General features: G+C 40.2%; 1 long non-coding RNA gene across 1 annotated transcript in view; it reads right to left on the bottom strand.

Annotated features, from left to right (window-relative positions):
- LOC139156688 (uncharacterized) overlaps positions 1–25,903 on the bottom strand; it is a 150,751-nt gene that overhangs the window by 15,429 nt on the left and 109,419 nt on the right. The window contains exon 4 of the long non-coding RNA XR_011557366.1: positions 2,945–3,021. This is a non-coding gene — a long non-coding RNA (uncharacterized lncRNA). The remainder of the gene's footprint in view (positions 1–2,944; positions 3,022–25,903) is intronic.

The following is a 25,903-nucleotide window of genomic DNA, read 5'->3' as shown; positions in this document are numbered from 1 at the left end:
GGGATAAAATGGGACACTGAAGTTCTTTGAAGTACAGATGTGAGCGATTCTTGCTTCCAGAGATAAAATATTGAACTAAATAAACTTCTGGGTGTTAAGCTCACAAGTGAACTACTGTTTCTTGGTGGGAATATACAGTAAATGCATGGAGATAACTTGGTGGAGTTGTCTGGGCTTTACCAACTTTCTTCTTTTGCAGTACAGAATTTGGGGAATTTGAAAAATTCCCAGCAACCCTGGATCAAATATTTGTGTAAACAAACAAACAAAAAAAGCTCCAATATGATATTGGCTGGTCATGCAAAAATGTTATTGCGTGGAGAGGATTACGCTGGGAATTTTTCTCCAGTTCAGACTGAGCTGGAAAAGATTTAAAGAATCTCTAATGCTTTCCTTTTGAATGTAACTCTGCCTCTATGGCACAGTACAGCTCTCTAGCTTAGCGCTATCTATAAGTTGGAAATATGCAGAGTCTGGTTGAGCTTTCTATGGAAACTCACCCACTCATGTCTCCTGATGAGATGCTTCAATGTGACAGAATGACATCCAAAGCTTTTTGCAAGTCTTAGCCTTCAGGCACTGTAAATTCTCATCGATATGTTTTCCTGGCCAAAAATTGTAGTGGGAGAAAAGTTGTTTGTCTGAAATGTGTTCACACAGCCTGCAATTGTTGTTGTTTCTTCTTCTTCTTCTTTTAATTCTGGTACTCCTCAACAGATGGAGTCATCATGAATTCGATAACCTGATGATTAATACTATCCAGAATATTTCCCTCCCCACTGTGATTGAGGTTGTGTGAAGTAAGGTGTTGTTAAGTTCAAGTTTTAGCAACTGTCACTTCTTCAATGTTCCCCTGAGAAATCACATTAAAACTGCAGCACAGGAAAGAGGCTATAAAGTCTAGAATGGGATTGTGTCCGAAAATGTTGGTCTGACTTTAGAAGCAAATCTACATATTCCCAGAGAAAAGAAGGGGCCTCATTGAATCAAAAGAAGGACCTGCCTGGTTTTAGCAATCTGTACCATTTGGCATGGTACAGATTGGAGGACAAGAGGGTAATGGACCTGCTTAGAGCAAAGCCATTTTTTTCTCAGCTAGGGGGGAGTCTGAAGTGCTTGGCTGAAACTGGCCAGTTCCACAATCATTTTCCTGCTCTTTGTGTGTGCGTGCAATACTTTCTGTTCTTTTTCCTGCCAGTGAATAGGCATTCCCCTTTCCTGTCACCTCCAATCTGATCTAAATCTAGCCCATAAAATCATATACCAAAATGTCCTTCCTACTAATAGATACTTCACCTTCAACCGCAGCAACACACAAGCACATAATAGATTCAAACTCAATGTAAACCTCTCCAAACTCAACTTCAGAAAATACGACTTCAGCAATGGAATGATCAATGCCTGGAATGCAATACCTGATTCTGTGGTTTCTTCCCCAAACCCCCAAACCCCCAAACCTTTAACCTTAGATTGTCTACAGTCGACCTCTCCCCATTTCTAAGAGATCTGTAAGAGGCATGCATAAGCGCACCACTGTACCTACCATCCCTGTCCTACTTTCCTCTTTTATTGTTACTTTTTTACTTATGTTATGTTTATTCAAACTACTACTATCCTATACATGCTTGACAAATAAAAAAATTAACAAAATCCTGTTTGCATCCCTTGTCACCCATACTGAAATGACCCTGGGATCAATGCCACCAGACAACATTCTCTTTTCTCCATGTATTGTTATAGGCTACAAAAATGACCGCACACAGCTTGTGGATTACCACAAATTTGAGACTGCTGGCCTGTGAGATGTCTTATTTTTTTTAAAAAAAAGGAGTTTCATATAACAAACAAACAGGACAGGTACAGACTTCAACAGATAGCTGTAGACAAAACAATTGCAACCAGTCTACCTCCCACTAAGGACTTGTATACTACATGGGTACATATGTCAGAAAGAGGACTGAAAAAAATATCTACAGACCCCTCACATCCTGGATATAAACTATTTCAGCTCCTCTCCTTAGGATAACACAGGGACATGTTTTCCCCTTGTGTCATTATTCTGCTGATCAACTATTTCCCACAGCACTGTTTTATGCATAAGGGTATTTACCCATGTAATGGGGCTGTATTACTATTATCATTCTCATCTTTCCTGTTATCTTCTCCCATTAGTGTATATAATTATTACTTTGTATGTAAACTGAGAGAGATAAATCCCTTGTGTGTTCAATCACACTTGGCCAATAAAGAATGTATTGTGTTGTGTTGTGTCATGTCGTATCTAGTGATGGGTGAACCGAACCCGCACAATTCAGGTCCATACCGAATTTTGCGGTGTTCGGTATGCCGAACACGAACCTGAAATTTTTTCAAACTTCAGGCAAAGTTCGGGGTCGTGTTCGGCGTTCGGAGCTTTGACGTCACCAGCAGGTTGCTAAGGACACCAAGGTGATCACTTCCTGGATTCCATGGAATCCAGGAAGTGATCACCTTGGCGTCCTTAGCAACCTGCTGGTGACGTCAAAGCTCCAACCCCAGAATCTCTTCATGGGAGGGATTCCCCATTCAGGTTCGAGTTCAGGTTTGGTTCGGGTTCGGCTGAATTTTATGTAAAGTTTGTCCGAACTTGCCGAACCCGAACACCGTTGGGTTCGCCCATCACTAGTTGTATCATACCCTACCCTACTCTATATATACCAAGGCATATATTCCTAAAAGATAAGGTGGAGATTTATTTGTTTGTTTGTTTGATTGATTGATTATTTGATTGTTTGATTGATTCCCTTCTCAACTGACTCAGGGCGGCTTACAACAGAAATAAATAAAAATAGATACTTTAGAAGTTAAAAAGATATTTTTTGAAACTTTGGTTTAACATACAAAACATGTTTTATAAACTGTGCCATATCTTTGTGAAAACAATGTGATGAAGTTTATAAATCACCTGCAGTCACAATCCAGCAGTATTTGCATCTGGCCAGCTCCATGCCTCAAAGTCCTCAGGGAAACTGCCAAATTCTCCTTAATTAAGAATACAAAAAGTATATTGATTCCAAGGCCTTGCATAGATTGGCATTAACATTTATATCAATCAATTGCTGCAATTTAAACCTTCTGGCTTTTCACTTAATCAATGAAGATACAAATCAAACTATTTTGAAAAGTAGATGAACTCATTTATATGTGGGAAAACATGACAATATGAGAAAGAGGCAGATGTTAGGAAGTAATGTTAAATACCCAACTGTTTAAATTGCCATTGAGTGTATTTAATGTATTTTTACCTTTATGTATAGTTTGATCAGACAGAACTCATACACAATATAGCTAAGAATGTAAACCACTTTCATTCCATTCTTGCAGAACTCTCCAGTCTATCATCCAGATGTGTTGGTTTATATTGTCTGTAGTGTAATGCAATAATAATTTCCATATTGCTAGCAGCAAATTAGAGTCTTTCATTTCCCAATTATAGTCCTCTTACATCTGGAAAGGACTGAGTTATGGGATGAGTGCTGGGCCTCAAGGGGAGGGTGTGTGTGAGTAATGGGTTGCTACCAGAATGGTAGGAAATGGCGCACTGGTAGCGAAAGTTGAGCTGCATGCGCAGCTTTGGTCATCTTACATGCATGCACGCATGTCCCAGTATGTTTTTGCTTCTGCGCATGGGCAGGAAGCAAAATCTTGTGAGGGGATGCATGATTTTGGTGAATTTTTTTTGCTTATGCACATGCGCAGGAGCAAAAACATACTGGGATGCACATACACAAGACGACTGAAGCTGCATACGCAGCACACTGGGAGCAATGGTAGCAGCAATCGCCCCTGGTGTGTGCGTGTGTGTGTGTGAAAGGACAAGATCAGGAGTCCTCAAACTTGGCAACTTTAAGACTTTTGGACTTCAATTCCCAAAATTCCAGCTCCTAGCTACATGGCTTGGGGCCAGACTATCTTCGAGACGGCCTACTACCACATAGCTCCCAATGACCAAGAAGGACCCATGGGGTTGGTCTTCTCTGTGTCCAGTCAGCTAAACAGTGTCAGCTGGTGGGTCCCCAGGGGAGGGCCTTTTCTGTGGCTGTTCTGACTCTCTGAAACCAGGTACCTCCTGAGATCTGGACTACCCCCATCTTACTGGCCTTCTGGGAAGCTGTAAAGACTTGGCTCTTCTGGCAGGCTTTGGACTGCTGATCTGATGATGTGTTATCCAGATCCAGCCATAAATGGTATGTCTGCCTTTTTATTGTGGGTTTTAAATTGTTTTTTAAATTATTTTTTTAGAACTTTTAATCTTATTTATATATTTTAATTTTTGTAGTAAGCCACCTAGAGTCCCTAGGGAAATGGGCAGCATACAGATTGATTAAATAAATAAATAAATAAATAAATAAATAAATAAATAAATAAATAAATGAATGAACGAATGAACGAATGAACGAATGAACGAATGAACGAATGAACGAATGAACGAATGAACGAATGAACGAATGAATGAATAAACAAATAAACAAATAAACAAATAAACAAATAAACAAATAAAAATATTGTCTATCTTATATTTGATTCTCAGTGTATTTATCCCTGTTTTCCCCATTTTCATTGTATCCTGCTCTCCCAATTCAGGTCTGTGCACGTGGTCCATTTTATTGGAGGAGAGGTGGGTTTAGCTGCATGTTGAGTTGCATACAGACCAGCAGGTAGTGGAGCAGAACAGTGTTTGAAAGAAGGCATAGAAAAGCATCTTTGAAGGAGCATTCTGAAGGACTTGTGGTATCTATTGGTCTGCTTCAGTGGTGGGTTGCGACCAGTTTGCCCCGGTTTGGGAGAACTAGTAGTGATGGCAGAGGGAGGCTCTGCACACCCACCCAGACGTCATGATGGACTATCTGCACATGCATTCTGCACATGTGCAGAAGTACTCCGTGCAAATGCATTCACAGTTCTGAAACCGGTAGCAAAGGTAAGTGAAACCCACTATTGGCATGCTTATTCTAAACAGTGAAATTTTAATACAACGATTGAAGTATCAAAGAAGTGTATAAACACTGTGGGTTAGCTTGATTGACTATTTCTCTATGTGCAAGGAATGTGTATGTCAGTGAAGGTTCCTAGACATTAATGCCAATGGAGAGCACCAGTATTTTCAACAAAATAATAAAAGCAGCACTGTTGCAGATAAAAAGGAACAGAATCAGTGTGGCATCAACATGGTTCTGCTGTCATCATTTCATTGCCTTTTACAACCTCCCTCCCCCACCCCAATGCCTCTGGGTCCATGACAAAGACAATCATATAAGGCAAAGATGATAAAACGCCTTTGAAATGGTTTCCGCGAATTAGGTTTAAAATTGGTGCAATATCTGTAATGTTCTGGGGGGAAGACAGGAGGAAATGTAGAAATGTAATCATTAACATTGAAATGATATTTCTGAGTTTTCAAAGAACATTTTACGTGTTCTGTCGGGCTCTCTGGTAGAATCCTCCTAAAAATTCACAGATACAAATTTCAGACACACACACGTTTGAAAATTCAAAACAATGTTCTTTATAATGAAAATTCACTTAAACCAAGCCCTCTTTTGGTATAGCAAAGAGCACTCGTCTCCAAACAAACTGGTAATTTGTACAAGTCCCTTATCAATTCTGTGATACTTAGCTTGCAGCTGTGAGGCAATTCACAGTCCTACTTCTTTCACAAAGTGAAACACACTTTGCTCTGGTTTAGTTTCAAAGCAGGGAAAAATCAGCACACAAAAAGTCAAAGTCAGTAAAGCAGGCACGAAACACAATGATCAGATAATCCTCCACAATGGCCAAACCCACAGGCTGCTATTTATAGCAGCCTCACTAATTACCACAGCCCCACCCAACCACAGGTGGCCTCATTTTCCTTGATAATAATCTCTCAGTTGTTGTTGCCTATGCATCGCTCTCCGCATGCGTGGCTGTATCATTAACTCTTGTTCTGAATCCAAGGAGGAGCTAGATAATTGATCTCCTTCTGAGCTGTCTGCCACACTCTCCTCCTCCCTGTCACTCATGTCTTCTTGGTCAGAGGAGCCTTCATCATCAGATTCCACCGGGGGCAAAACAGGCCTGCAGCATGTGGATGTCTCCCCCACATCCACAGTCCTTGGGGCAGGAGCAGGGCCAGAGCTAACCACAACATTATGAATGGAAGATTTCTCTCTCTTTACACTAGTTTAGGAGAGAGTCTACGTTGGCAGCATATTTTGAGATAAGAGATTTTTTTAAATCTCACATTATATCTCTTTGCATTGTAGAACACTACAAACTTTCTCTAGAGTGTTTGGGCACCTCTAAGAAAATATTGTGACTATTTATTTATTTATTTATTTATTTATTCATTCATTCATTCATTCATTTATTTATTAAGAAACTATACATGGTTGCACAATTAGCTCACAGTGACTCTGGGAAGCTTACAGAAATAAAGTTTCAATATTAAAAAAAACAATCAACTTTCTGAAGCTTAGTCAAAGACTAAAACTTCTGCCTCAGTTTTTAAATTATGACTTAATTTGGACAAAATTGATCCATATATTTTTGCTTGTTTCCTATATAAGCCACACACACTTTTTCCAATTTTTTTCTATCCTGATAAATGAATTTGTATTTCCATCGAGGATGAAATCCAACAGGTTCTGACAGATTCTTGAGAACTGGTAGTGGAAATTTTGAGTAGTTCAGAGAACTGGTAAATGCCACTTCTGGCTGGCCCCAGAGTAGGATGAGAATGGAGATTTTGAAATGTCCTTCCCCCAGTGATTGGGAGGGAATAGGGATTTTGCGGTATCCTTCCCCTGCCACAGCAAACAAGGTACACCCACCAATCTACACCCATAGAACCTGTAGTTTTAAAAAAAGGATTTCACCACTGGTTTCCTTGTATATATTCCACAATATATGAATTTATATACATATTTTAAACTGTTTGAACCTGGCCATACTTTTCTGAGTTGAGCTGATTTTGGTGCATTAACTACATCCTAGTACATTTCTGGATTGGGGAAATAGAAATGTTCTGGATTAAGGAAATAGAAATAGCAAACTAACTTAACATACAAGCCAAGTTAATGTCCTCACCACCTCTACTTTCTCTCATACACATGTGTATACTCAATTCCTAACTCATCCTATAAATGTTTTGTTGAAAGTTATGAAAATATATTAATTTGGGGTTATTCACTCCCCTGAAGCTCTTAGAGATTGAAGCATTCTGAATGCATGTCTAAGAGCTCCTGACAGCAGCATGTGACCTGAGCAATTATTAGTGAAGCAGGTTTCAAAACAGAAAAGATATTTATAAGAGAATTGTACATTTGCGCTGGAAGCGGAATAACGACGCAGAGACAAGAGCTGGAATTTAAATTGGTCCACTTTATTTAAATTAACATAACTTTAAATAACGTAAATGTAAACGTTATAAACAAGTGCAACAAAAGGACCTGAAGATGCCAAACAAACTAATGGGGCAGAAATTACATATCAAACATTATTTGGCAACTATGGGGCATAACTCCTTGCTGAACCAGATGAAAGTAGCCACCTTCACCTAGATCCGAGCCATGCCCTTAAAGCGTGTGGGAGGAGCTCACTCTTCAATCCCCTTCAGGAAATTGGATTAGGTGAGTCCCATGGGCATCCCCCCTCCAATCCCCGAGGTCGCACAAACCTATAGTTCCTGGGGAGAGGCAGCCCATCATCTTTGAAAAGATGCCCAAAAGGAGAACACGCAGTTGCTCCTACTGCCCATTTCCACCCCTATCCTGCCAAAACCCCAGCGACCAAAGGGAAAGCCAAATTGACCAAATTTGTAGCTACCTCGTGCCGCACCCCCAACCAGTCCATCCTTAACGTCAGTGTGCAATAGGCAAAAAAATGGTCACACCTGTTGGTAAGATCAAAAAATTCCTATTGAGCCCCGAGGCGACCCCTTTCAGGCACACTGTATGATAGAGGAGGACAGGTGGGTGTTCGCTTCAGGATAGCCAAGGGCAAAAGGAGGGGATCCCAGCACGCTGCCCTTAAATAGGGCATGCCTGGGACCGCCCCACCACCCGCGCTGCCAAAAGCTGACATTCTGTCGGCAATGACGGAGCAGGGCAATGCGCAAGCATGGAAGCCGCATCTCCTGGCTCCAGTGTAATTTCGGACTGTGATTTAAACCGCCAGCCATGCATTTCTGGGATAGGCAAAGCCTAACACTTAAAACATGTGATCTATGTGTGTGTGCTTGGAAAGAAAGAGTGAAGGATATGTCTTCATATTAGTAACCCCTTAGTCCAAGAGCAGGCAGAATTATAGAAAAAAGAGGACTTGGATTTTGCCACACGGTAGAAACAATCTTCTTAACAACGTATTTTCTAAAATTGGATTAGATGATTCATGTTTTTATATATTGTAAGCTTCTGAAAGTCTATCACCTTATAAAGCAATTGGTTCCATGATTGAATTGTTCTTATAATTAATAATCAGAATCTGCTTTTTTGTAACTTAAATCTATTATTTCCTAACCTATACTTTGGGACAAAAGTGAATAGGTCTTGAACTTTTTACTCTTGGAAGGGAATCATATTTTGCTTCAGCCTTCTCTGCTTAAACATTCCCCATTCTTACCGTTTCTATTCATAGGGTGTAATTTCTAGTCTGTTGATTGCCTAACTGCACTTAGCTAAATCTGTTCCAGAAAGGAGTAATAAATTAGGTGAGCACTGAATAAAGCAGAATTATGTAGAACAATTCCTACCTGTGATTTGGAAATTATATTGATGCGTTTACCTTACTTGGAGGATATGTAAGCAGACACATGACACTGCTATATCCAGTTTGCAATTAAGTCCAATTCTAATTTTTTTTAAGTATGCGGAGAAATCAATACTGATTTTCATGATAAATGATACTTCTCTCCAATTTATTGGCGACCATTAAAAGCTAGTTTACAGTGATCCCTCATTTTTTGCGGGGGATATGTTCCAAGACTACCTGTGAAAAATGAATTTCCGTGAAGTAGAGGAAAGATATTTTTTATGTATTTAACAAGTATTTGGACTTTTAAAACCCACCATTTACATTATACAGTCATTCTATAATGTTTCTCAGCTGGAACTACATGTGATATCCTACCAGTTTCTTTAATAGAGTACAGTAGTATTGTAGAAGAATTTTATGAATTTTTAATGGATTTAATGGATTTAACTCCCTTTGAAAACCCGTGAAGTAGCGAATCCACGAAAGATGAACCACGAAGTAGCGAGGGATTACTGTATATAACTTCTTAATTGTCATGACATTCAACCTACTCTTAACTAAATTGCTAATCAGATTCTGATGGGGCATTTTTTGAAGGCTTTGCTGAAATGGAAAAAAATAGAAGATATCATTATCATTATCATTATCATTATCATTGTCATTGTCATTGTCATTGTCACTGTCACTGTCACTGTCATTGTCATTATCATTATCATTATTAATTAGATTTGTATGCCGCCTCTCTCCGAAGACTCGGGGTGGCATTAGTGGCAAGGCTTATTGTTGACTTCTGATAATTACTTCATAGTTTTCCAAGTGGTTATTGGCTGATGCTTTATCATTCTCATCTAGAATATCAGACTGGCTATTCCGTAGTTTGCAACATCTTCCCACCTCCCCAAACCTTGTTGCTTTATTCCAATTACCTAGCATTTCATTCACTTTGCAGAACTTCTCAATGCTGATGCAAAAGTTCAACCAGATCTTCAGCAAATCCCTTTAACATTGTAAAGGACAATTAATCTGGTTCTGGAAATTTAAACGAAGTCAAGAAGCATTTTCTGCCTTTATCTCTCTCAATCTAAATTTCAGTCATACCTCTTTATCCCACTTGCCACAATTGCTACTGGAACATATTTGGGGAAAAAAGAATTAAATAGCATTCTCCTGTTATCTATTACCATTTTGTCTTCTCCATTAGGGTCACTGTATAGTGATTCTCTTCTATCTGTATGAAGTTTTCCATAGTGATCTGGAACAGAGGTCTCCAACCTTGGTGACTTTAAGACCTGTGAACCTCAACTCCCAGAATTCCTCAGCCAGCTGAAGTCGTCAAAGTTGGAGTCCCCTAATCTGGAGGACATGCTCTTGAGATCTTCACTAAACATTTGGTGTAACCCACTCAGTTTCATCTGCTAATGTTCAATAATTTCCCCACTGGGATGGTTTGCAACTATGTTTTAGTATTGTGTCTTGTTTTTCAGGCCTCCTACCTCCTTCCTTTCCTCATGAACATCTTCCACCAGGAAATCATATTTATGATTGATCTAATTGAAATGTCAAGACTCCGGTAGTTTAATCAGAACTGGTTTATTCATAACGAGACAGAATACAAGCACTGGAACAGCGGTTTTCCGAATGAGGGCAACGGCTAATCCGTTGCCCTATTTATACTCTCTTAAAACGGCGGGTTTTCTTTAACTGACAACGATTTAACCTTTGCGGCTATTTTTCTAAATAGCCGCGTCTTAACCAATCACAGAATTTCTGTGAATATTTTTAAACGAACACAACACCCCTCCCTCTTTAGACGAGACCATGATTACGTGTTAATCCACGTCACATAGTCCTGTAAGCGGATTGGCGGCTTTACAGATCTCTGGGACCTGCGCAGTTCATTTTGCTGGGAGCTGCTTGCCTGGACGGCCGGCTCTGTTGCTCCGCTAAGGCTAGTCTCTGACGGGCCTGGTTGCGATGATGCATTTTGATCTCCGCCGGCCGCCAGGGGCAACAGGCAGCCATCGCTGGAGTCTCGAAGTGGTTCTGGTAAGTCCTCTATTGGTTTTTCTATAGTAGGCAAAATGTCTGAGTTAGTTTTAATTCTTTTGCGTAGTTGATCGACATGCCGATGCCAACTACGCCCATCTGTTAATATTATGATATATGTTTTTAAACCAGTTTTTTCTAATACCGTTCCTTCTTTCCATTTATCATTTGAATCATAGTCTTTAGCGTAAATTAAATCCCCAATGTTAAACTGTCTCTCGCTTTGTAATTTAACTTCTTTTTGGTCACTTTGGTAATTTGGGTGAATTCTGTCTAATTTAGAGCGGAGATTTCTGCCCATTAAAAGTTCTGCCGGGCTTTTGTTTGTGGACGCTGATGGCGTTATGTGCTGAATGGTTAGGAATCTCCTAATGGTGCTTTGTTTAATGCTTCCTTTGTGGTTCTAACCATTCGTTCTGCTTGCCCATTCGCTTGGGGAAAATGAGGTGGAGTGAGCACATGTTTTATGCCCTGGTCTGCAAGAAATAGTTCCATTTGACGGGCTGTTAACTGGGGCCCGTTTTCAGAGACCACAATGTCTGGGATGCCATGTGTGGCAAACATTTTCCTTAGTGCCTTTATGGTTGCACTAGTAGTTGTAGATGCCATGAGTTCAATTTCCAGCCACTTGGAGTATGCATCTACAACTAGTAAAAAGGATTGGCCCCTGATTGGTCCCGCAAAGTCAATATGTATTCTGGACCAGGGCCCTCTTGGTGTTGGCCACTCTGATGGTGTGGCTTTTGGTGGGTTGGGTCTTGTTCTCTGGCAGGGTGCACAACCACCAACCCATGATTCTATGTCCCTGTCCAACCCAGGCCACCATAAATGACTTCTGGCAATAGTTTTCATTTTGACTATTCCTGGGTGACCTATATGCAATAACTGCAATGCTTGCTTCTGTAAAGATTTTGGAATAACAACCCTGTCTCCCCATAATATACAATCTTTTAACACATTTAGTTCAAGCTGTCTGTTCTTAAAGGGTTGAAATTGGTTTGATTGCTGTTCATTTGGCCATCCTTTTAATATCCATTGTTTAATATATTTTAAAATTGGGTCTCCTTGTGTCTGATTGGCTATTTCTGTTGCTGTTAATAAATTTTGTTTACTAGTTTCAATTAATAAAATGCTTGAAGCAGGGGCAGGATCACTGACCAATTCTGTTTGGGGGCACCTGCTTAATGCATCGGCATTCCCTATATCTTTCCCCCCCCTGTGGATTAAAGTATAATTGTAAGCGGCAAGGAAAATAGCCCAACGAGTCATGTGAGGGGAAAGAAAGGCGGGAGTTTGTTTGTTTCCCGCCAAAATGCCTAAAAGAGGTTTATGGTCTGTAATTAAAGTAAAGGAGCGACCACAGAGGTAGTAATGAAATCGTTTAACTCCAGCCACAAGGGCTAACGCCTCTTTGTCGAGTTGGGAATAATTTCTTTCAGCTGAAGAGAGAGTTTTAGAGTAATAGGCTATTGGGGCTTCTGTGCCGTCTGGAAAATTATGGCTGAGGACAGCTCCTATGCCGAACGGTGAAGCATCGCAAGTTAGGGATAAAGGCATAGCTACATTATATTGTACTAAAACACTGTTGGATGAAAGTAAATTTTTTACTGCGGTAAAAGCGGCTTGTTCTTTTGGTCCCCACGTCCAGGCAGAGTCTTTCTTTAGAAGGTTATGGAGCGGTTCTGCCACCATCGCTTTCTGTTTAAGAAAGACGGAATAAAAGTTAAGGAGTCCTAGGAATGCTTGCAAGTCTGTCTTGTTTGAGGGGGTGGGAGCATTTCTTATAGCATCGACTTTGTCATTTGTGGGGTGAATTCCAAATCTATCTATTGTAAAGCCTAAAAATTCTACATTGGGAACTGCCCAGGAACATTTGTCTGCTTTTAAATGGAGTCCTGTTTCTTTAAATTTAGTTAAAACACGCCTGATTCTATCCCACAATTCTGATTTAGATGTGGCCGATATTAATACGTCGTCGAAATATGGGACGACCCCTGGAATATTATTTAAAAGTCGTTCCATGAGACCTTGAAAAATGCCGGGGGCGGTAGAGACTCCAAACTGGAGCCGGGTGCATTTAAAGGCACCTCTGTGCGTTACAATCGTCTGGGCCTCAGAGGTGTCTTGATCAACGGGAAGCTGCTGATATGCCTGGGCCAGGTCCAACTTCGCAAAGATGGACCCATTTCCTAATGTGTGCAAGAGTTGTTGCACGACTGGGATTGGGTAGGCATTATGCTGTAAGGCTTTATTTATTGTGGCTTTATAATCTGCGCAAATTCTAATAGATCCATCCGGTTTAACAGGGGTTACGATAGGAGTTTCCCATTTAGCATGATCAGTGGGAATCAAGATGTCCTGAGCTATTAATTTGTCCAATTGTTCATCCACTTTAGGCAAAAGCGGGATGGGAATTCTGCGGGGCTTTAGACGGATGGGAGAAATGTTTGGGTCCAAATTAAATGAAATGGGGCTGCCTGTATATTTACCCAGTGTGTTAGAAAAAACTTCGGGAAATTCTTTCAATAAGTCATTTGAGTCAAAAGAGTCACATACATTGTTAACCCCTGAAATTTCAATGCCTAGGGGTTGCAACCATCTAAGTCCCAATAATGTGTGTTTAGGACCGTCAACCACTATGAGAGGTAAAAACCCTTGAAACTTTTTAAAAGCAATAGGCACATTTAAACATCCTAATACTGGAATCTTATGTCCCTGAAAATCACTCAAACCCGGTTCCCAAGGTTCTAAGTCAGTCTCTTTTACACGAGGTAAATATAATTTAAGTTTTCCCCAAGGCATTATGGAATGTCTGGAGCCAGTGTCCAATTCCATTTCGCAGGGACGGCCGTTGAGGAAAAGAGAAACAAATAGCTTGTTTTCCGCAGTGGGAAAATTGAAGTTTACAGAAGAAGGGCAGTTACCTCGTTGGTTTGAAGAGTGAGAGTTGTCAGCCGGGCGGGAAACGTTGCGTGAAAACGGCGGTCGTCGATTTCTTGGTGAAAAGTAGGGTCGTTGGTTTTGCGGATTTGCTGGAGTTGGGTTGGCGGCGCGGCAGACTTCAGCGATGTGGCCGCGGCGCTGGCAACGGCGACAATAGGCGTCCTTGAAATGGCAGCGAAAACGTGGGTGATTTCCGTTGCAGCCGGCGCATCTGTCTGAACGGGGTGTCTCTTTGGTGTCGTGGTCGGGAGCTCTTCGGATTTGGAGGCAGGTGTCGTCTGGAGTGGTGGATTCCAAGTGTTTCTCATCGGGAGAGCAGGCGTGCCAAGTTGATTCATCGGGGATGTGATGAACGGTTGAGGTTGCGCGTTTAATCTCGGCAACAGATGTTTCAGATACCTCGGAGGCTTTTGCTGCCTTAAGAATGTCTTGGAGGGAGGCATCCTCATCTACTAAATATTTCTTCTGTAGCGTGATGTTGGTTAGTCTGAAGATAAGGCGGTCAATCAACTGTTCCTCCGGATCCTTGTATTTGCATTTTGGAAGGAATGCGCGTAGCCGAGTAATGAAATCGTTGGTAGATTCTCCGTCCGCTTGCCGCATTTGTGCGAATTGGTGGCGGTATATGCGGACAGGAGTTGTCGGCTGGTAATGTGCGGCGAGTTTTGCTTGTAGAGCTGACCATGCGATGGTTTCCAGAGTGTCTGGGTCAATGAGCGTAGAGGCTAAGCTGTAGACTTCTGTGCCGCAATAAGCGAGGAATATAGCTTTCTTTCTCTCATCATCGGCGTCATGTAGATTGCTCGCTTTGAGGAAAAATTTGAATTTGGACATGTACGAGGTCCAAGCTTCTGTTTCGGAGTTGAATACAGGCGGTGGTGGAGCCATGGCCGAGTTCATGGCTGCGTTCGCGGGAGTTCGACCTCCTCGTCGCCACTGAAATGTCAGGACTCCGGTAGTTTAATCAGAACTGGTTTATTCATAACGAGACAGAATACAAGCACTGGAACAGCGGTTTTCCGAATGAGGGCAACGGCTAATCCGTTGCCCTATTTATACTCTCTTAAAACGGCGGGTTTTCTTTAACTGACAACGATTTAACCTTCGCGGCTATTTTTCTAAATAGCCGCGTCTTAACCAATCACAGAATTTCTGTGAATATTTTTAAACGAACACAACACTAATCATATAGGTATTTGGCTACGTTGAGTTTTAGCTTCTTTAAAAATGATATTTTTTTAAAAAAATCTATCACTGCAAAATTGCTGTGTCCTTTTATCCACTGCTTTTATCTTTTCAGCTAAGTTTTCTGTTGAGTGAAGAATAGCTTGATGCTCTTGTGTTTTTCTCCAGCCTCTGAAGGAGAAAGTTGTTAACAAGACAGAATTAGAAATTTCCTAGATGGATTTTTCTTAGTAGAATCCCAACAGATGTCAGGGTAATTAAAGTCCCCTATCACTACTACTTTATATCTCTTTGAAAGATCAGCAATTTGCTTTCGAAAACCCATTATCCATATCCTCTCCTTGGTTGGTTGAATGGATGATGTTATAGTAGACACTAACAACAGTATGTGTTTGTTTCTTAACTTGTTTTAGCCCAGATGTACTGCAAAACATTTCAACTTCTGAATAGGAGCTGATACATTTAACATACAACTCCTTCCTATATTGCTTTTGTTCCTCTTGAATGTTTTTTGCAGAATTCCTGTCTTATGACTCTTAAATCATATTTATGCTTCTATACTAAATCCCATCTTGTTTATTTTCTAGTATAACTACAATTGTCATGAACTTTAGAACTCATATTATTTCAAATTCCCTTGAATGTTACCCCCCACTTTCTTGAAGAGTAGAATATTTTTATCTGCTATCTTACTTCAATTTTTGTTTGTCTCTAATGTCACTACCTTTCATTTTGAAGGCCACCTAATCAAACCATGTTTCATGCAGGCACACTTTTTTTAGGGTTTCTCCCCCCACCAACCAGAGCTCAGCTATAACTCTGCGGAGGGCTGTGTGAGACTTATTTGGGGGTAATTCCCTGGCCCAGCTCATTTTCTCAGCTATACTTTCCTCTTAAAAGAAAGAATGAATAGCTTTAGATTTACCCTGCTGCAGGCTCTCCATTCAGAATCTTCTTATATGTGAGTAGAAAAATCTATGCTCAAAGCCAAAAAGAAAGTTTTGAACTTCCCAAACAATAGAACTAAAAATTCAAATGACCATTCTAAAAACTTTGGTTGCATTTCTTATCACATTCCTGAATATTTTTGTGGCATTCTCTCTGCTGCAGAGAGAAGGACATTTATACTTGTGGTTGACCTGATGCCTTACCTTTAAATTTGATAATGAGATTCTAAAAAATCCCATATCAAATACACTTATGTATATGCTTAGGCATTAAGAACAAGGCCTTTTATACCAAGCTCAGCATTAAGAGAAAATCTCACTGTAGAGAATAAAGAAGATGACCTTGATGGAGATATGCGAGTTCCATTACCAAAGTGACAAGTAGTAAAAAATATCTGAAGCTCACACCACAGAGATAGGATTTGTAAGTGACTCAAACAGATGGCTCCCTAATTCATTGGAGTATAAGGAGGAGGACAATCAACCTTGAAAGATTCTGTTATTACAGACAAACTCAATAAAAGTAGTTTTAGCTACCCCGTGGAGTTGGTTTCTTGTCTGCCCTATCTAATAGGGCTGACACAGATGTCAACATCACTCTCAGAGCTTTGGTGCTTCTGTCAGCCCTTCAAGGTAGATCAAACTAGGGAACCAATCAGGGATGGTATTCACCTTCCATACTGGTTCGCAAACGTGAGCTCACACATGCCACCTCCGCACATGCACACAACCTTCCGTGCATGCACTTTACTCACACACACAGTTTTTGTGCATGATCCTAGCCATAATAACATAGCTAAATAGGTTGGCATTACATCCCGATGGATGGACCGGTGGGCAGGCCCCTCTAGAATTGGTGCTACAGGTTTGCCTGAATCTGTCCAAACCAGCATAATACCATCTCTAGAACCAATGCCACATATTATTATTACATAGCATCACTACTATTTTCATTGTAAAGCTATACTAATCAATTTGTTGTAACAAGAAATTGACTGGAAACCAGGAGACTGTGACTTCTACTCCCACCTTAGGAACTGGAGGATCTTGAGCAATGTGAAATTGAGTGCAAGGATTGTTCGGCGCAGACTGCAGGAATTTGGCCTAAAATCTAGAATTCCACAAAAATAGCCACTTTTATCACTCAAACAAAGGTTGCAAAGACTAAACCGGGCTAAAACCCATGTTACTTGGACAGAGGATATATAATTTTATGGTACTACTCAAATCTGAAAAATACTGTACCCTTTTCCCAAAAGATTTCCACAATTTTGGCCACTACTGTATCTATTATTTCTCTTCCATTAAATTTATATAGTTCATAGTCTATGTATATGTACCATATAAATGTAGTATGTGTATAATATTTTCGGGTTCGGTAGTCTTATCAATGCTTTAAATTGAAAGATAAATAAATATCAATCTTTTAGCTGATAGCCATTCGGTGACAAACTTTTTTTTTTAATGGCAAGCCTTCCTACGTACAACCAATCTTGGGTCAGCAATCCATTCAGATACAGAAATCAAATTTCCATCCTAGATTTCCAAAGACCATGATGAGATGATTATAGCAATATTTCTTTGCAATATTATTTGCTTCTGTGTGTATCAGAAGGATCTTCATACACAATACATTTTGTACACTAGTCACATTTTCATTTCTTGTTTCTAGAAAATAACACAATTCATGAACCAACAAGTTTTGTCAGCATGTGTTTGTTTCAAATATTTGTAATAACAGGTCACCAATCATATTTCCCCTTGATGTTTAATAAGGGACTATTACATCCTTTCTGCCCTAAGGGGATTCTTTGTCTTGATATCTATTCCAGAATGTCTTCTTTTCTTACCCTTTTCTTATGCTTAGAGTAGGTTTCTTTGCAAATACTTTTTTTTCCTGAGTTCCAGCAGGACAATTTATTTTGCTTACCATTTCTTTTGCTTCTTATGCCAAGTGTCATCCATTGACCTTACTCCTTCCTTTAACTGCCTTTGTTATGGAAAGTTGCTTCTACTGTCACTTTCCATTGTTCTGGCATCCATTCTTTGAAGTGAATAAATCTTCATCCTCTCACATCAGCTAAACTCTGGCAATTCCCTGTCCGGTTCTGTGACTTTTTTCTTCAAGAACTGCTCTAAGCTTGCACTTGCTGCAAGTTTATGTAAGGATGGGTTTTGGGCAAGGAGCATTGCCACCAGCGTCACAATTCTTAGTTGCAGCTTCAGCTTTACTGGAGCACCATCACTGTAAAGGCTTATCTTTTTTTCCCCCTCTCAGCCTCTTCAGTTAGTCAAGTACAAACTCTTAATTTAGAAGGAAACTTTTTTTTTAGAAACTGTCTTCCTATTTGTTCACTCAATCAGCTCTCCCCCACCCCCAAATCTGGCTGCCTTATATTCTCTTACAGCCACTGCTTACTCAGCAGGAGTCATTCACCACAATGGGCAATCAGTAGCACTCAGGAAAAACCCTTGTAATCAGCAGCTATTCAGAAGTGAACTTTTGGTTCCTCACAGCTGAGCACGCAATCCTTTGGAGTACACCAATTCCCTGGTCACTTTCGTTTGCCTGCTGAACTTCACTAGGAAACTTCTATTAACCTGTCCCATTTAGTGGCTTGGCTGTTTTGCTTTATGTTTATAAGATTAGTTTTCTTTTTGGTAGAGTAGGGAAAATGCCCACTGTCTTATCAATGCGGTAGGATATACAAGAGTAAGAAAAGCACAATGTAATGAAGAAAAAATCATCATGGACAGTTTGAAGTGGAAACTTCGGTGGAAGTATTAGCTTGCCTCATTGCCTTGGTTATTACTCATCCAGAGGATCAATGAAGAAACTTGGAAGACTCACCAAAAGTCTGCAAAAGACAGAAGACTGACTAAATGTTATCTGCTGAGCTGCATTACACTCTTACAAGCTTAAAATCTGTGCAAGAAAGTGTCTCAGGATTTCTCCCCCACCCAATCAGGCACATTGATTTCAGCACCTCAAAGAGGTTTTCTGTTACAGACCCTGATGCACTGTTGAAAAAAAATGCTGAAAGGACAAGCAACATTCTAGCAGCAATGAAACACAGCAGGGAAGAGATCTACATTCATTCTAAAAGTTATTACATATCCATGCACGGAAAGGCACATTTATTCTTATGATTCCTCCCTTTGTTTTATTTTTGCACCAGCTCTGATAATGATCACACTCTCAAGCTGTGACCAGCTCTCCAGGTGGCAGATTGACAACTAATTGACAACCTTCCAACATTAAAGAGCCTTGCGAGAGCGGAAAATTGAAATGGGGCAGCACAGAACAGCATCTGAGTATCTTGAAGTCACATCTAATATAACTACCTATTAACAAGGGTGATGTGCTCCCACATCTCGCTCTAGATTGCATCTGATGGAGGTTAAAGTGTGCAGCGAGACAATGCCGGAGGCAGAATAGGAGGCAAGGATGGCACCAGAGCAACTGTTTGCTGGCGGAATTCAACCATCGTTATCGGCTGTCAGAGATCCATTTGTTATTTGCAATATTGCAGCTGATATCCCCTCTGAACCTGGCTGAACCGGGATTATTGAATTGACATTTTAGGAGGCACAATCTGCAGGCACCTCTTTGACTCCCTGAAAAGTTCTTATAGAAGGTTGTTTGGAATGTAGCTTGGTTTGAGTGTTTTCTGGCGGTGGTTTTTTCCCTTTACAATCACACGGCCCATTTCTTATGACAGCCTTTGCTGTCTATATAAAATCAGTCCATTATAGCCCAGGCAATTGGTTTTGAGAAACTGCATGGAACTCAATGTTTCAGGCAGGCAAAGAGAGGCAACACTCACATTTCCACCTTGTGTTACTTAAGGCAGCTCAGTGCAGTCTTTTAAGGCTAGGGGCTGCATCTGGTCTTTTGACTGGTGGGCGAGAAATCATTCTGTTCAGAGTGGAGCTAAATGTTGATAGCACCAGAAATGCAATGAATTTGGATTTCTCTAACTACCGTATTTTTTGCATTATAACACGCACCTTTCCCCCCTCCTAAAAGAGGGTGGAAATGTCAGTCCGTCTTATACACCGAGTGCAGCCATTTTTGTTGTCCCGAAGCCCCGCCCCCTGCAGAGAGCTCTTGGGTCCTGGAGAATGCCAAAAACACCCATGTTTTTGAGAAAAACTTGCCAATTTTTTGTCTGTTTTTTTTTTTTTTTTACAGAAATGGAGTGGGGAAAGGGTCTGAGGAGCCTGCTCTTGGGGACTGGGGAAAGGCAAAAATGCCTCCATTTTTGTGAAAAAATTGGCACTTGGTGGGGGGGGTGGGGCTGTTTTTGCCTTCTAATTACCCCATCTAGCATGACTGGAGGAGGAATTCTGGGAGTTGAAGTCCACTAGTCTTAAAGCTGTCATGTTTGAAGACCCCTGCGTTAGGGGTGCAAGAGTCTTCAAACTTGGCAAGTTTAAGACTTGTGGATTTCAACTCCCATTACTGAACTAGCATGACTGGAGGAGGAATTCTGGGAGTTGCCATCCACAAGTCTTAAAGCTGTCAGGTTTGAAGTTTGTAAAAAGTGTATATGGTTGTAAAAAGTATTCTGCTATACTGGTATTTTATTAAATAATATATTGCTACACCAAAATACTTTTTTACTTGTTTTCCACCTCTAATACTCCAGTGCATCTTATACTCTGAAAAATACGGTAGTTATGATTTAACTTAGAGGCATTACATGCAATGAATCTTTCTATTCTCAGTGGGTTTAATAATTACCTCCTGCTAACATATTAAAAATTACAACAGAGCAGCCACTTCTGCAAGAGCTCTGAGTTCACAAACGGTACTCCTTTTGCATTCATGGGAGAATTGCTGCTACATTTATTTGGCTAACAAAATTCACCTTGTCACGTTCCACAGTATAAACCCACTGAAATCTTGGCATCCACATCTATTGTCTGACTGATGGTAAAAATAGCTCGGGGGACAGAAATAACCAGATCCCAAATGCAGCCACATTTGCGGGAAGCAAATGGAGAAAACCACATACAGTGTTCCAATTTAAAATATCACCCAATGTAAAATGAATGGCAGTAGAATATTCTGAAGGCTGGGCTGCAGTGCCAAGAATAAAATGTTAATTTGCATGGATTGTCTCTTGTAAAACTGTGGCTAAAAATTGATTCACTGCTCCAAATTCTACAGATTCCAAGGGGAAGTTTCAGCTGTTGGATCTCAGCTGGTTACGTGCTGTCCGCCAAGTCTGGGTTGAATTAATGTGAGGTTTGCTGCCAGAATTCATTAATAAGACAACTTGAATGCATCAGTTTGGTTCCATGAAGGCAGAATATTATTCAGGAGTTTCTGAAGACTTAATTTGCAATAAAATCCCACACCTGCTTAGTGCAATGTAACATTCATGGTAAGTTTCTGTAAGACCACAGATTAAATTTCCCATTGCTTTCCTTATTTACATTTTGAAGTAATTCGGAAAGTGCGCTGGTATTTTTGCTGTAGGCCTGGATAAGAGGACCTTTGTGCAACTCAGTTGCATCCATTCCCAGACCAGGGGATCCTACTCACGGATTGCTCGTGCCATTGTGATTGGCAGGCTGGATTATCTCAATATGTTGTACATGGGACTGCCCTTGAAGAGTATTTGGAAGCTTCATCTGATGCAGAATTTATTTGTTTGTTTGTTTGTTTGTTTGTTTGTTTGTTTGCATTCCACTTCCTCCAAATAACACCTACGCTCTCCTATTAAGAAACTGTGGTAGTGCAGTGGTTTGAATGCAGTACTGCAGACTACTTCTGTTGACTGCCAGCTACCAGCAGTTTGGCAGTTCAAATCTTACCTGCTCAAAGTTGACTTAGCCTTCCATCCTTCCGAGATGGGTAAAATGAGGACCCAGATTGTTGTGGGCAATATGCTGACTTTGTAAACCACTTAGAGAGGGCTGGGAAGCCCTGGGAAGAAGTATATAAATCTAAGTGTTATAGTGTTATTGCTATTGCTATTCCCCCCCCACAGCAACAACCCTTGGCTGAGGGAAAGTGTCAATAAGGGGTGTGCATAAGTGCACCAGTGTGTGTTCTGTCCCCTGTCCTAATGTTTCTCTTTTACTAATATCATATATATACATTTTATTACATGTTTTCGTAGATTTTCACGGGTACAGGTATGACGGTCTTGGTATATTCGGGTTTCTTCCCGTGTTTTATTATATCTCTGAATAACATCAATGCGTATTTGACAAAACAAATAAATAAAATAAAAAATAAATAGCCCAAAGTCACCCAGCTTACTGTCATGGCTAAAGAGGGACTTGAACTCACAGTCTCTTGCTTTCTAGTCTGGCACTTTAACCATAGACCAAACTGGCTCAAATTGCGGTGTGCAAGAAGTTACTGGCATTGTTTATTTGGTGCATGTGATACCATTGTCCTACAAGCTGCATTGACTGTCAGTTTACTTTGGTTGCAATTTATGATGCTGGTTGTGATTTTAAAGTCCTTCATGATTTGAGACCATGTTACTTATGGGATAGTCTTTCCCTAATTGACTTTACCTTACCTTTTCTACCCAATCCAACAAGAGGGGCATGCTCCAGATTGTGTTGGCCAAGGAGAATTGGCTAATGAGTCAACTGGACATTTCATCTGGACAGAAGACTTTTTTCTGCCATTATGTCCCTCATCCCATCCTTTGGAACATCTTCCTCTTTGAGGTTAGATTGGTCCAATTCCAGTGTGCCCTCCTTACGACCTAGAAAACTTGATTTTATATCTGATCCTGGAACTCTGGATGTGTGACAAAGCTTGTCTCCTGGCTGTGGGGAGAATTCTTTGGAATCTGAATGGTTTCTATGGCAGTGTTTCCCAACCTTGGCAACTTGAAGATATCTGGACTTCAACTCCCAGAATTCCCCAGCCAGCATTCGCTGACTGGGGAATTCTGGGAGTTGAAGTCCAAATATCTTCAAGTTGCCAAGGTTGGGAAACACTGTTCTATGGGTTTTATTTAATTGTTATACAGTATTTTGTTTATGTGTTTTACTTATTGCAATCCACGTTTGGTCTGGTATGTGAGATGGGTAGTTATATAAATCAAAATAAATAAGCAAAAAACCACACTTTGTTTCCCTGAGGTTTTAATAGCAGTGTGTTAACTTTTAATCTATCTAAATCATTTTTGAAATAAAGAGAGATTTTGAAGCATGACAGCTAGCATACCCATGGCACATTACATCTAGGGATGCCGTACAAGCCCATAGCTTTCAATCATTGCAAACCCATTCATTTCAATGGGTTTGGGGGGAAAAACAACCAAAGATTAAGAACAAAATTCAGTTATATTTTGCATACCATAAATATTAAAAAATATGTTTATCTTACATGGGGGAAAAACATTCACATGCCAGTGCCCTTCAAATGAAATTTTCCTGAAGGACAAAGCATTTCCATCTTGCAACTTTGAAATAGAACAATGGTGTTTTTTTATAAGTATCACAAAATCAGCATTGCATATGCACAAAATCAACAAAAAGTTCCAAATGAGGCAGTAGATCTATTGTTAGAAAATTACATAGCTGATCTCAGCCATTTTACTCCTTTGAAATACTAAACAACCAAGTCACCCTTAACAAACTATAAAGCCACGATATTCATTCAAATGTGCTGTATTGATTGCCACTTGCTTCACAACCCATCCATCATGTCAATTTGAAGTTCCTGACTGCTATGGAAGCAATAAATGAACTCAGTGCTTCATGAGCTGTATTGATAATCTTGCACCTTGTTTCTAAGAATCTTGCAAATAATCCAGTATTTGTAAGCGTGTCAATATTATCCGTCCTTCCTTCAATCACTAGATATTCAACAAGTTACCAACAGTTTCTTTCAGGTTGGATCTGCTTTCTATCAACAGCACAAGGAAACTACAGTCAAAACCCGTAAAATAAATATTTTAGTATTTGCTTTCATTCAGACTTACAATCCTGTTTCTTATTTATTTTTATTTATCCTATATATTTATTATTTAGAAGTAAGGTTGCTCAATAGCTTAAAGATTTGCCGGCTAGAAAAGACCAGCTCACTGTATTTCAGCAGTTTGAGCCCTAGCAACCCATGATGGAATGAGTTCCCATCACTCACCTCAGTTTCTGCTAACCTTGCAGTTCGAAAGCATGCAAAATGCAAGTAGATAAATAGGTACCACTCGAATGAGAAACTATCAGAGCTCATGTGATAACAAGAAACCACCAGGTACTGGACCTGCCCGAATGCGAGACAAAATTGGTGGAGAAAACCCCCAGATGACACGGTCTGTCCTGGAGAGTGTCTTTAGCCACTCTGTGTGTAGAGCTAGTTCATCCTTTGCGGTGCACCCTGGATAGCATGTTAGCATGAACCGAACAAACTGGCAATCTTAAGCAACCAAAATTACTCTGTGGTATATCATCCTCTTGCAGTCATTTTTGGCTGATCACAGATATTAAGAATGGTTACTTCAGAGGTGGGCTACTGCCCAGATGGGGGGGGACACACAGTGGTAGCGAAAATGGAGCTCCACCCCAGGGTACCCAATTTGCACTGAAAGATATTGAAAGAAAATGCAGGGCATGCTGCATAAGTCATGCCCACAGTGTGGTAGTAAAAAGTTTGGTAGCGCTTCACTGGGTTACTTCTGGTTGATGCTTGGATGGGGACTGGGGAATCCAGGATGATATACTAGACAAGAAAGTTTAGAAACATCACTGAAGATGTAAATGGCAAATTGCCATAATCATTGTAAAAATGTATCCATGAAATTACCAAGTTATGAGCTCAGCTTAAAGAGGTTTTCATGTGTGGTGATAGTATTCAGTTTAGATGGCAATGAAACTGCCAACATAAATGTACAGAGAACAGAACGATGGCTACTAGTGTCAATGTTTAAAATTTACCTCTGGGTTAAAAGCTGTCTTAACATTTGTCCACAGGTGTTGTGTGTGTGTATGTATGTGCATGTGCAGTAGATAGTGTAATGGGGCGAAGTGAGAAGGGCCAGAATCTTCTTTCTTGGGAGGCTGTTATTGACATTTGTGTCCTTAACAAACTATTTTAGGACTTGCACTGGAATTCTTTAGAGCAGGGGTGTCAAACTCGTAGCCCATGGGCCAGATGTGTCATGTGCTGGCCACGCGCACCCCTGGTTTAGGAAAGGGGAGGAAAGTTGCAATATGTCAAGTGACAATATTTGTTTATTTATGAATTTATGAATTTATTTAATTATTTATTTGTTTAGTTTGTTTGTTTGTTTGTTTGTTTACTTACTTACTTACTTACTTACTTACTTACTTACTTACTTACTTACTTACTTACTTACTTACTTAATTTATTTATTTATGAGGGAAGTGTTTTTAATAGGAAAGTGAACACAAGAACAAGGAGACACAATCTGAAGTTAGTTGGGGGAAAGATCAAAAGCAACGTGAGAAAATATTATTTTACTGAAAGAGTAGTAGATCCTTGGAACAAACTTCCAGCAGACGTGGTTGGTAAATCCACAGTAACTGAATTTAAACATGCCTGGGCTAAACATATATCCACCCTAAGATAAAATACAGAAAATAGTATAAGGGCAGACTAGATGGATCATGAGGTCTTTTTCTGCCGTCAGTCTTCTATCTATCTATCTATCTATCTATCTATCTATCTATCTATCTATCTATCTATCTATCTATCTATCTACTGCCCTTCTTCAGGATGTACAACATTGTGAATACAGCAATGTATATATGAGAAATCTAATTATTTAAAAACATATGCGAAATTAGTGAAAAATCTAAAAAAAACCTTACACCATCATCTACATTCATTCAATTTAGTCATTCATGTCGGCCGGGGACAATCTTGTAACTCATGGTCCTCATGCCTGCTGGCAGAGGTAGGTCTTCAGAGCTTTATGAAAGACCAGAAGGGAAGCAGCAGTATGTATCTCCGGAGGGAGTTTATTCCAGAGGGCTGGGGCCGCCACAGAGAAGGCCAACTCTGTGGG

The sequence above is a fragment of the Erythrolamprus reginae genome, chromosome 1 (assembly GCF_031021105.1).
Source record: "Erythrolamprus reginae isolate rEryReg1 chromosome 1, rEryReg1.hap1, whole genome shotgun sequence".
NCBI lineage: Eukaryota > Metazoa > Chordata > Lepidosauria > Squamata > Dipsadidae > Erythrolamprus > Erythrolamprus reginae.
Note: the sequence above shows the minus strand (reverse complement) of the source record. Positions and strands in the feature narration are given on the sequence as shown.